The sequence below is a fragment of the Ictidomys tridecemlineatus genome, chromosome 11 (assembly GCF_052094955.1).
Source record: "Ictidomys tridecemlineatus isolate mIctTri1 chromosome 11, mIctTri1.hap1, whole genome shotgun sequence".
NCBI lineage: Eukaryota > Metazoa > Chordata > Mammalia > Rodentia > Sciuridae > Ictidomys > Ictidomys tridecemlineatus.
Window position 1 is genome coordinate 96,710,696 of NC_135487.1, and position 12,458 is coordinate 96,723,153.

General features: G+C 37.6%; 1 pseudogene; it reads right to left on the bottom strand.

The window, feature by feature from the left end:
• Positions 1–8,929: 8,929 nt before the first annotated feature.
• Positions 8,930–10,208, bottom strand: LOC144368616 (E3 ubiquitin-protein ligase SH3RF1 pseudogene; annotated as a pseudogene).
• Between the last annotated feature and the right edge of the window lie 2,250 nt (positions 10,209–12,458).

Here is a 12,458-nt window from a genome sequence, read left to right on the forward strand (position 1 = left end):
AATGGATGATAGAATTTTCCAATGAATGGATCTAAACTTGGAATTTTTTGTTTTGGTAAAAGATAAATGATTATTTGAATTTTTCATAGATATATAGGCATATGCATTTGCTCTCTCTTGTCCAGCGAAAGGTCCATGGAACAAGGAAGAGGAGCGTGTGGCTGCGGGGTCAATAATCAATACCTCCAGAGACCAAGCAGGAAGCAGGTCTGATTTAATTGCACAGTTACCATCTATATGTATATAGGCAGTAGCTAAGCACATTACAGACAGCCACCAATGCAATGTCTGCTAATAGTCCTTGCAATGACCAATCTAGGAGTGGGCCTGGGAGCAAGTACAGGGACTGCAACATATGGCCTCATGCCTGGGGCTGTGCCTACAGGGTAAGTGGCATGCCACTCAGATGCTCTTAACATATGCCATGTATGCAGTACTTTATGCACTAGTCCCCACAGGCCTATGCGATTTTTTTTCTTATGAGATTTTGGAATATTATGTCTTTACACAATACGTTCATTTTACATGTTATCAAATTTTTGTATATAGACTTGTTTCTAATATCCATTTTTGGTGCATGTAATATGTATGGGAACTTTATGCTTTATGTTGGTAACTTTCATTTCTAATATTAGTACCACCCGACCCCCTATCTTTCCTTTTTGTCTTCTTTCTTTCTCTTTATTTCAACCTGACTAAAGATTAGAGATTAATTATTAATGATCTTTTAGTTTTTGTCTTTGAATTTCTGTAGTTGGAGTATATAGTTCTATTCATGGATTTTTTTAGCATTCATCCTGTGTAGTGTTTTCTAAGCCTCCTGGTTCTATGGTTTGACTTCTGTTATTAATCTTGAGAACCTTATTCATTTTTTGCTTAAAATATTCCTTTTGTCTGCTTTTTCTTTCTTCTTTTTATGTTATTTCTGTTACAAGCAATGATACGTTTTTATTTGTTCTACAACTCTCAGATTTTTTTCTACTTTTCCACTCTTTTTTCTCTTATATTCTTTGTTGGAATATTATATATTATATTGGCATTTCTTTAAACTTACTCCGCCATCTCACGTCTACTCCTGAGCCATCAAAGATAGTGTGTATTTGTGTTAGAATGTTTTTATTTCTAGTATGCCTGCTTTATTCTTTCTTAGATTTCCATATGCCTGCTCATATTGTCTGTTTTTGCATTTTATCTACATGTTTTTACTAGATCCCTTATTATTTGAGTTATGGTTAGTTTAAATTCACACTCAGACAGTTTCCCACTCCTACCATATCTGAGACTTCTGGTACTGGGATGTGACCTTTGCAAGTGTTTCTCTTTCCTCTCACTCTTAGGTAGGACAGAAAGGCTAGGCAGGGCTGTAGTATGGGGTTTCCTTTTTCTCAGTTGACTGGGTTCCAGAAAATTTCTTGTAGGTTAAGGTTAAAGTATTATAAATAGTTTCTCCTGAAGGACAATATTCTTTATAAGAGCAGGATGCTCTGACCATTTTCAAAATGACTGCTTTATATGTCCCCTTGCTGGAAGCAAAGGGATTTATTTTCACAGTATTTTCCATGAGACCATGCATGGTGGGCCTACTGGTGGAAAATCTCACAGATGTCCACAGACTTTTTAAACCTCCCTGGAAGTTTTTTTTTTCTTTTCATTTTCATATTGCTCAGTAGTCTGCCCATCAATTTGTCAGTTTTCCTATTTCAACTGCATAGATGTTTCTGCTTCTGGACTTCTGCTTTAGCCCACTGTGATTCCTGTAGTGACGGTCTCTTTTGTTCATTGAGCAGCCACTTACACTGCAACCTCCGTTCCATATCTATAAAGAGTTATTCAGCTTCAGTTTGTTCAGTGTTTTACTTCTTGAGACAATGGACATGATGTTTCCCAAGCATTGTATATGCTGGAAAGTCGTATGAAGTCGTATTTTTTATTTTTTAAAAATGTAAATCACATTTAAAAATAATAAGACCTATGAAAATTATAGTTGGGGGTTAGCATGGAGAAATCTGCAAGCTTTAAACAGGGTCTTGGAATGAGATTAATGATGTATATCTTATTTTCTGTAAGGTTTTTCTTTCATCACTTAAAATATTTATACCCCAGTTTCCTTATCTTTTATTTAAGCACTAGGTTAGTTAAGGGAATGGCTTTAAACTGTATATAAAAATTAATAAGCATGAGTAATGATTGTGATTGTTATAACAGCAAGGAAAAAAAGTACACATAAAAACCAATCCTTAGGATTTCCCAAGTAAAGCAATAATATAACTAGTGTCCTTTCTTGTGAGTAAATTTTATGATGGTTTTACATACTAGTAGGAAAATACTTAACAGGGACTCAAATGACAAGGTTACTCATGATTAACTCAACAAGAAATTTGGACTTTTCTATACGGACTCTTTTCTCCTGCAACTTAAATTCTTTCAAATTTTTTATTCACTTGCAGAAAATCTTCCATAGATTCAATGATTATGAGTGACTCAGGATTCAGATCATTTTCATCATGTGTTTCAAAATTTTCAATAAAGAGTTTTAGGGCTTGTTGTCATCAGTGGCACAATAGTGAAACCATTTTTATTAGATAAAAGTGCTTTTAGCTTTAGACCAACTTTCATTTTGTCTACTCGAAGAAATGACCTTGGTTAACTGTACAGAAAGGGAAATTTTGTGGATTTGAATATATTCTTGCACAGACTACTCCTCCAATCAATAAATAATGATAGCAAAGGAGGAATACAGTGCATCAATACACATACAGTATGTCTCTTTTTTGGGGAGCTAGAGATACTCCAAATTCAGGTACTAGCAAAGGAGATATAGGATTATCTTTGGCTTAATTTTCCTTTGACACAACAGTGCCCACACTGATAATTAGGATGGTGAAGATACAGATGATGACTCAGGGTAATGGTGTATCATGATGATAATGTCGGTGGTGGTGAGGAAAATCATGATGGTTAACAGGTGTGTATTTGTGTGTTGTCCATTAGATTCTAATTTAATCCAGAATATGAAATTCAAGACAAAGGTAGAAATGTTAGGTGAAATAAATGTGAACCATAAATTACCAAAATTTATATAGAGAAGAATGATTGACAATCTTTTGGGGTTAAGTTTATTTTTTGTTACATAAGAGGACTTCAACTGTGAGAGACTTGATGGGAAAAAACTCAGTTTAGGACAAAATTATCTTCTGGACAGTTATATTTATTATCAATTTTAGGATGCTGTTCTACACTGTTATGTTTCCAAAGTATCTCTAAGCCACATCAAGCATTTTTTTAAGTCAGATTAGTAACAAAAATTTTGATATCTCCTAAGAAATGTGTAGATAGGTCTTAAATTGTAAATGTGTAGGGGACAGAGACAACTCTGAAGATATGAGCTCAGTGATATTGTAGGGAAAATATATGGCCTTAAGTGTGCTGGATTTCTGAGGGCTTTGACTTGCTTCCTTAAAAGCTAAAACAATTTTATCTTAACATTCTGATTGTACTTCATCATTGACTTTTTACTTTATAGCTCTAGTAATTCTTATGCATGTGTTATTTATATGGTTGGCTATATGGGAAAAAGGCATTGAATTTACTTATCAAACACAGTAGAATGTATGACTTTATATCTGAGTCGCATTGGTTGGTAAAAAGCTATAATAAATGCAGTTTGGCTAATATGTTACTGTTGTGCAGTTTGAGCTGGTCACTCTATTGATTCAGAAACCTATAATTATCTTTGAGACCTTCGAGTAGAATAGCAAATCAGGTTATTTACACTATGATTTTTAATTGCATAATAAGAAACTATTATCATATTTTTCCCATAGATATATGTAACAGAAAATCAAATGAGAATAAATTAAATTTTTAATAACAGAATTATTGGAGTTAATTGCATTACTTATGTTCTAAGCAAAATTCAAGATGCTTAAATAATGGAAGTATGCCAATTAGCCATGTATTTTTCTTGCTGTTTCCAGTCATTATGCAGTACTGTTGTTGTACTTCAGTTTCTCCTTGCTAAAGTCCCATTTTCTAACACAGCAAATGTTGACATAAATAGCAATTGTCTTGCCAGTTGGCTCTTAAGTGTTGACCAGACTGTCTTTAGATTTTGATAACATTTATAGAATAACTGCCATGTCCAAAGCAGCTAAAAATGTGAAATAAGAGCAGTGGTTCAAGAAACTTACTTTTATTAAAAAATCATTCAATTACTAATGAGCTGGTAGAGGAGACAGGGATTCTGAAAATGTTAGCCTTATGAAGCACATTGCTAATGCAGTGAAAATAATTACAACAAAGTAAGAAAGGAGTCATTTTAGGAAGTCATGAGTCCAGTCAAGAAGAGGGTCAGACTGGATGGGACAGGAGTCTGAACTGAGGAGTGGGACCAGCCATTGGTTAAAATGACAGAAGGTGAGCTACCAGTGTGTTGGGGGGGGGGATGTGGGCTGATGAAGAATGGAACAATTACAAATGTTCGGATTTGATATTTATGTCACCCATTTCCTATGTGTAGAGTCCTGTAGGGGTGGGGACCCTTGACACCAGGGTCAGGAATTTGCTCTTAATTTGTAAGTCAAGGAAGACCTTTGAGATTAACCATTTTTGCCTCTCACAGGAGGAAAATGGGTCAGGGCTATCCATTAGGAACATTCATGTGGTCGTGTTTTATAAGTAAATTGGGATATGGAGGTAAAGCAAGATTATTATGGTGGGCCTGATCCCCTATGACTAGTGTCCTTGTAATAAGATGGGATTAGGTCACAGGCAACAGGGGAACCATAGTATACAGACACAGGGAGAATACCTATGAGGGTCGGAGCACTGTGACTACAGGCCCACCTGCAGCTGACTGTCCCTGTCCTCTCCTGCAGGGGCTGCAATCCCTGATTATGTGCTGGCCTGAACATGCAGCCTCCAACATTGAGCTACCATGCATTTCTGAGGTTTAAGCCCCAGATTTGTGTTGCTTTGTTGATGCATGCTTAACTAACACAGGCAGAATGGCAGAAATATAGAGAGGATGCATCTAAGTGGTAGATTGGATGCCTGGGTGTGAGATGAACATTGGATGCTGGGATGACCCCAAGGAAGGAGCACTAGGCCCTGAAGCCAAGGCTGAGAAAGACAACTAGAGAGCCTTCAGGTCAAGTGCAAGGCACTAGAAAGCAGTAAGAAGCCACATGACTTAGATGCCCTTTTGAACATAGTATTGAGGACTAGGAAGAGCAGAGGTGGGAGTTGCATTAGTCAGCTTCCCATCATGTCATCAAATACCAATAAAACCCCCCAAATAGAAAATCTTATGAAGAGAGAGGATGATTTCAGTGCATGGTTTTGTTCTGTAGCCCTGATCCTGTAGCAATGTGGCACATCCTGGTAGAAGGGTGTGAAAGCAAAACTTGATGGCGGTGAAGGGAAAGAGAGGGGCAGAGTAGGGGACTGGGCACACACTCTCCCTTCAAGGGTGAGCCTCTCATAACCTGGAGACCTCCCACTAGGCCTCACCTCCTCTAGGATCCATCATCACACAATAGCACCACAGTGAGGACCAAGCCTTTAATAAATGGGCTTGTGGAGGATACTTAGGATCCAAACTATTGCAAAATTTATTCATTATTTTCTTTCTTTTTTTCTTAAGGGAGAAGCTATAATATAAGGTTGAAGGGGAAAAGAAATTATTGATGTAGTAGGGTTTGAAAGACAGGACATAATAGAGATACCTAGCCCACTAGCACTGCCATTTTGGTCACATGCATAAGCTGAAACTTCTCCTCCTTTTGCAGACACCTTATAACTTCCTGCTTTACCTACTTTGAAAGCGCACATATTTTTGTTTGAGTTTGGTTTAGGTGTGCATCATTTCATTTTCTGCTGGGGATATTTTGGCATGTAATTAAAATTAGAGCTTTGCAAACTTTTGCTGGCTCTAATCTGGGCGTCTTTTCTGTTAATGTTGGTGGGTGTTGGGGATTAAGTACTCCAGCTAGGCTGGATCACAAGTGCATTACGAGTTGAAGAAGTTCATATTGCTAGAGACACTTGAAAACATAACTACTGACTGAGAAAGATTGGAGGGCTTCTACAGGTAGTTACAAATATAATTAGAAATTAATCAGCTTATGAATTTATTGGAGTTATTTTCAGATGACTCAGATCAGGGGAAAATGTTGAAATACCTTAGAAAATAAAATGATGCCGCTAATAAAACTGCCCTTGGCTTTCCTATTATGATAAAAGGCAGAACTGGCTAAATAAACTTAAGTAATTTTTCAGAAAATTAAGCAATTTATATTTTCAGAAATATTATCCACGTCGTTTTATGTAATGGGCACTACAGTGCACATACCATATATTGCTTATAAAAATATAAACCATAATTTCGTCTAGCGTGTATGTGTATATTTCCAGTGTGTTTTATATTTAACACAAGTGTTTTAATAGCAAATGATTTTAACAAATTTCTGAGCTTAACTTCCTTTTAGTGTTTATTTTTTAGTTGTAGTTGGACATGATAACTTTATTTTATTTATTTATTTTTATGTGGTGCTGAGGATTGAACCCAGGGCTCTGCACATGCTAGGCATGCACTCTATCTCTGAGCTAAAAACCCTAGCTCCTGAGCTTAATTTCTAAGTGTATATCTTCATGTCTTTAATGCCTGAATCAGTGTGTACTACACTGTCATAAAATGTATCTTCCTTTGATATAGCATTTACATAAAACTAGCCAAACCACATGGATACCATGCACCAAAGACAGAGTTAAAGGCAAAAATATCACTTTCTGCCCATATCTAATTAGAAGGTGCACTTCTTACCATATCTAAATGTATGTGTGTAAATGTATATATATGTATATATGTGTGTGTGTGTGTGTATATATATGTGTATATATATATATATATATATATATATATATATGCCAAACAACAATCAAAGTTATGTATTCTGTAATTTTAGAACAACTTTTTTCAACCCCTGGTTTGCAGGGTGAAGTGTTCAAAGTCCTACTCCTTGGTATGCCCAGCATACCCCGGGCTGCCTACACTTTTCTGGGCACACAGAGGCTCTCAGTGTTAAGGTTAACAGTTCTACATTTTCATGTGCCAGAGTAAATTAAGAATGGGCAGAAACTGAAGCTTACAAAGCCTGTATGTTTAGTTTTTAATCTTTGTAGAAAGTGAATCCCTCTTTTACAGTTGTTCCCTAAACCATTCCAGTTCCAAACAGTCAGAAAGTCAGGATGGGACAGAGAAATGCATCTGTGCTTCTCTCTAATGATGGTCAGACTGACACCCAGGCCTCTGCAGAAGGGGCTGTGTTGATCTTTCTAAGATATAGAAATAAATCTTAAAATCTTGTGTTACCACTTATGCCATTGCCTTCTAGGATGAATCATGGAGCAAACTAAAATCTAAGCAAATATAATCTGGTAAATAAATCAAGGAGAAGCACTCAGAGATATTTATATAAGAGAAAAAATAATGGTACCCTTTTTTGCCTAGCCATCAGGAGTCCAGAACTGCATAGTTCGGCACAGCTTCCAAGAAAGGTCCTGATACTGTGGAAAAATATAATGTATTTTTAAGGTCAAATAAATTCAGTGTATTTCTATGGACAGAGAAAATTAATTGCTGTAGAGTTTTGACAAGATTTTTTTACTCTGTAGACTGAAATGCTGAGAGCATATCAGTTTTTTACATGGGTGAAGTGGTAATATAACAGCCACTGTCAATAAGATGAGGCTCAGGCAAAGTTATTGTTTGAGCAGTGATTAAAAATTTTTCAGACTTTTTTTTTGTTTAGCTGTGTGGTTGGCATAATGGGTGCTATGAATGGGTTGGCTGTTTTGGGGGCAGGTCTTTTCATGAAATACAGGTCCATGTTTGTGTGTTATTTCACTCTGCAAATATGCTTTCACAATCTCCTGTGTGTCAGGTGCTCATGAGGTGCTATAGGTTCATCCCTAAAGCCTCCGTTTTTATTTGTATTTTAAATCAGTATCTAGATAGTTACTAGTAAGCCTTCTAAACCAGAACAGACTGAGGCAGGAATGTGACAGCCCACCAGTTAAGGCTTCCACCAGTGACATTAGTTTTAGAAAGCATTTAATCTTTATGATGGTCATGTAATTTCATGGTGGTTTTATTTTGCATTTTTTAGTATTATCAAACATCTTTTTGAGTCTTTGGTGGCCATTGAGTGTACTGTTTTGTGAAGCACATGTTTGAGCCTCAACCTGTTTTTTAAAAGTAAGATTGACATATTTCATTGATTTCCTGCATTTTCAGGTGCTCTGCTGGGAGTCTTGTCAGCTGGGTCTGTCACCAATGGCTTTCCCATGCCACTGCTCCTGCTGTCTTTGGTGGTGAACAGCAGGGGCTCATTTCACTGAGCTTCAGCTTCTCAACTTTTTCATTCCCAGTTTGTTCTTTTTGCATCCCCTCTGCCCTCTGAAAGCTATTCTCTTATGTTATCTTCCAGAGCCTTTATGGGTTTAACTTTGATCTTGAGATCTGGGATCCATATGGGTTTTATTTTCTGTTTATAGTTTCAAGTGAAGATCAGTCCCTACCCTTGTGTATGTTCAGTGCACCCAGCATAAAAAAAAGACTATCTTCTCCCACCATACGGAGGTGGGAGCTATGAGAGTGCCATATGCTCCTAAACTCTGGTTTGTTTGTTCCCCTGGCCTCTGATTTTTTTGCTACTATGCTGTCCCTTTCAAATGCTATTGTCTTTTGTTAGCTTGTAATATGTTGTTCTAAATCCTCAAAATAGCCTTTGCTATTATTGGTTCTTTTCATGTCTGCTTAAATTTTGGAATAAATATATACATTTCCACAAATTAACTGGTTGAATTTGTATTGGGATGACATCAAATCTGTAGATAAATTTGGGTAGAACTAACATTTCCATAATATTTAATCTTCCAACCTGTGATCAGTGGATCCTGCCGAGAGCCTGGGTCCCCTTCCAGCAGCAGCAGCACTAGCTGCTGACAGCATGAAGGTGAGGGGAGTGCTTGTGGGAAAGGGAGTCTTCATAGTTTCATGTGCAGCTGGAAAGGGGACATCCAAAAGGAAATTGAAAAAGGGGCTGATTTTCACTGGTCTGCTTGGGTAGGTGGGGGGTCATTGTTGACATTGTCGGACTCACATGAAACTGATAAGGAACACTGAAGGAAAGCCCAGATTTCTCTGATCTTTGTGGCAGCTGAGAGGATGCTAGAGCTGATGAGAACAGGAGGGATGATCTGTATGAAGTAGCAGTTCTGGGATATGTGAGAGGAGTTGTTTGCCATGTTGAGGGAAGTAAACAAGGGCATTTTTTGGTGATATTCTTGTTATAGGAGTTCTTTGTGGCAGTGCTGCTCTAGGCTGCTCCTGAGGTACCTTCTGTAGTATCAACTCCTGATACGGGAAGCTACTTTCATTCTTTCAGCTGCTTATCAGCCAAGTTAAACTCAATGTAGGAAATTGGAAATATTTCTGTTTAGTCTGCCAACATTCCTTCAGTGTAGTTTTCATCTATCCTTTGGATCTCAGTCAAAACATCATCCTTAACAAATGGAAAGTGATCATTGTCTGCTTCCTTGTCTTTCACTTTAAAGTCATAAAGTGCTTTACACTGAGGTGGGGGCTGAGTCAATTGTTTCATAATCTGCACAATGTTGCCATGGATCCCATTGACTTACCGGTGGAACTAGTTCTCATCAACATGTCATCAATAAATTCAGATGTTGCATTTGCTGAATTTAAAGTCTCCAGGCTCCTTTTCTTCGTGTTAATTTAATGCTTTAGGACATGGTAACAGGTATACCCCTCACTGGGGCCTCCAGGTTTGCACCTTAGGCTTCCATCCACACTGGGAGCTCTACAGACCTTTTGCACTGCAATTAGCCATAGTGTTGCCCTGAACCCTTAATGCTTTTGTAGAGTTGGTCCCACTGCCCCCACTGGCTAGGATTTCAAGGCCGCTGTTTGATGCCATCCAGAAGCCTGACCAGCAAGAAGTTACCAGGAAGCTCCTTGTCATGGGATCCAACAAGAGTCTGGCACTCAGGACAACTAAGTAAACCTACATTCTTAGCAATCATCCTTTGCAAAAGATGAGGTGGCATGGCAAGACTTTTGCAGAAGTACTCAGGAATTGCAGACACACAGGACACACCCAAACATTAAAGAAGGCAGATTCATGCATCTTGATATACTTTACTGAGAAAAGGCTTCAGAAATGTTCATAGTTGTGTGCAGCTCTTAAAATGCTTTATGTAACATTCATTTCAGACTTTGCTTTTGCATCTTTTCTCCTCCTCTTTGTTCTTGATACCCACAGTGGTGGTCATGGCCACTGCTGATTTTACTTAATCTTGCCTGCTGCCCCTTGTTTCTCTGAAGCAGCTGCAGTGGCCCCTGGAGGCTCCTCTCTGCTTTCCCCCCTCTCTACACAGACACAATTCACAGCTGCATCTTCCTCCCACTTGCCCAGACATAAATGTTATTTTTTAAATCAACAGAATGCTTGGTGGGTTAGAAACCAATGTGTGAGAGTTGGAATAGTCAAATTTTAATGCTGACTTAACTTCTCTGCTTTCTTTTTCTCTGGTATTAATAGTCCATGTTATAGAGAACTACAAGGACTATAGACAAAGCTCCAGGGCAGTGCCTGTCAGGATACACACTCCAAGTGGCAAATATTGTTACCCTGAGTGTGACAATTTATCAAATGAGCAGTAATGACAGTGTCTTGTGCTAATGGGCAGCTGACAGTGCAGCAAGTACCATCACACTTTCTGTGACAGCAGTTGGAAGGCACCATGTAAGATGAGCCTGGATGCTTGACACTAGTGGCATACTTATGGCTCTTCCTCTTTCCTTGCAGAATGTCCCGGTGAACATGTACATGTGTACCTTTGTGCTAGAGCAGTTCCTCTCAGTGTGGACACTGCAGGAGATGCTGGCTAACACAATGGAGAAGTTGGAAGGAGCAAGTACATTTTGGCCTTGAGTATTTTAGTGTGCTCAGGTCCTGTGGGATGGTGGCCTTTAAAAGAATTGGAAATCTTGTTTGCAGAGATAAGTCAAGGACTTTCACTTGTGATTCTCTTTGGGTTGACCTTCTGCTTTACCTAGCACCCCATTTGAAAAAAGAAATCCAAGAGCAATGTGATCTGTGTGGCTGCATGTTGTGCTCTTGAAAACAGCCTTTCTTAAGCATCTGTATGTCTCCCTGCATCTTCTGTGCTCTCACTTTCTGTTTTCACCAATTGTTCATGGCGCTTTGTTATAGAATATTATTCCATTGTCAAATGACTTTAACTGTGTAGCTATGTTCTAAGCTGTTGTTTGGTGAGTAAAATTTTATGGCACTGTTACATACTTTATGTAATGAAATCATGGTGATACAGTTTTAGTGAATTTTACAAATTGTAATTTTGAAAATAGTAATTTTGCAAATAACTAATCATTTTCTTTTGAATATCAAAACTTTTATTGCTGTATTCAAATAGAAATATTATTCTTCAACAGTCTATCTGGTTATTTTGATTATTTTCCATGAGACTCACTCACTGACTGGGCTAGTACTAATTTCTAACAATTTCATAAATTTAAGGGTTAAAAAGGAGGATAAATGGTCCCATTTTTCAATCTTCTCTATATATTTTAATAAATTCGAGTATTTCCAGGAATAGAACCAAATTTTTTTTCACTAAGGATCCATGTATTGGTCTTACTGTTGAGTTATTATTCTAGTTGGGAATAGTAAAGAGATAAATAATACATGGTTCTAAAGAAGTGAATGATAAATTTTGTTGTAGTATATAGTCTTACACCATCTGCATGCAAATCCTTTAGTTGTATAGTTTTAAAAATTTTACTGTCACAGCTTAGAACTTAAATCAGGGAGTGTAAGAATTATAAATTAAATTTTAACATGCATAATTTGATGAATACCTACTATAGAAAAAAATGCATTTCGTGGAGCTGGATCTCACTTTCAGCTGCTAGTATTTTTTTTAGGAATAAAACACTGTCAAATAGCTGAAGGGGAAAGTATGTAAGATTTTAGGGAGAAGAAAGATTCTTATTTAAGTAGTTTGGATGATACCCAGGAGTGATATTCAAAATAGTTTACAACTGCTTTGGCATAACTATCAGTGAATCAGAGTGGCTTCCAGCCACAGTGCTGAAGGTTGGGGTGGTCTAAGTAATTTGTGAGGGTTTCCTGGAGGACCCCTGGTGGTCCAGTGATGTTAAACAAGAGGGATATTTTTTGTCCACTGTAACAATCATTTTAATCATGAGAGCACTTACTGGTTATATTTGATCAATGGATTTTGTTTGGACTCATAGGAATCATCTTTTGGACTCCCTGGATGCCCATATCATCTCTCCTTGAGTCTTCTGATGTCTACTTCAAACTCTTTATGGTACTATGATAGTGAATCCT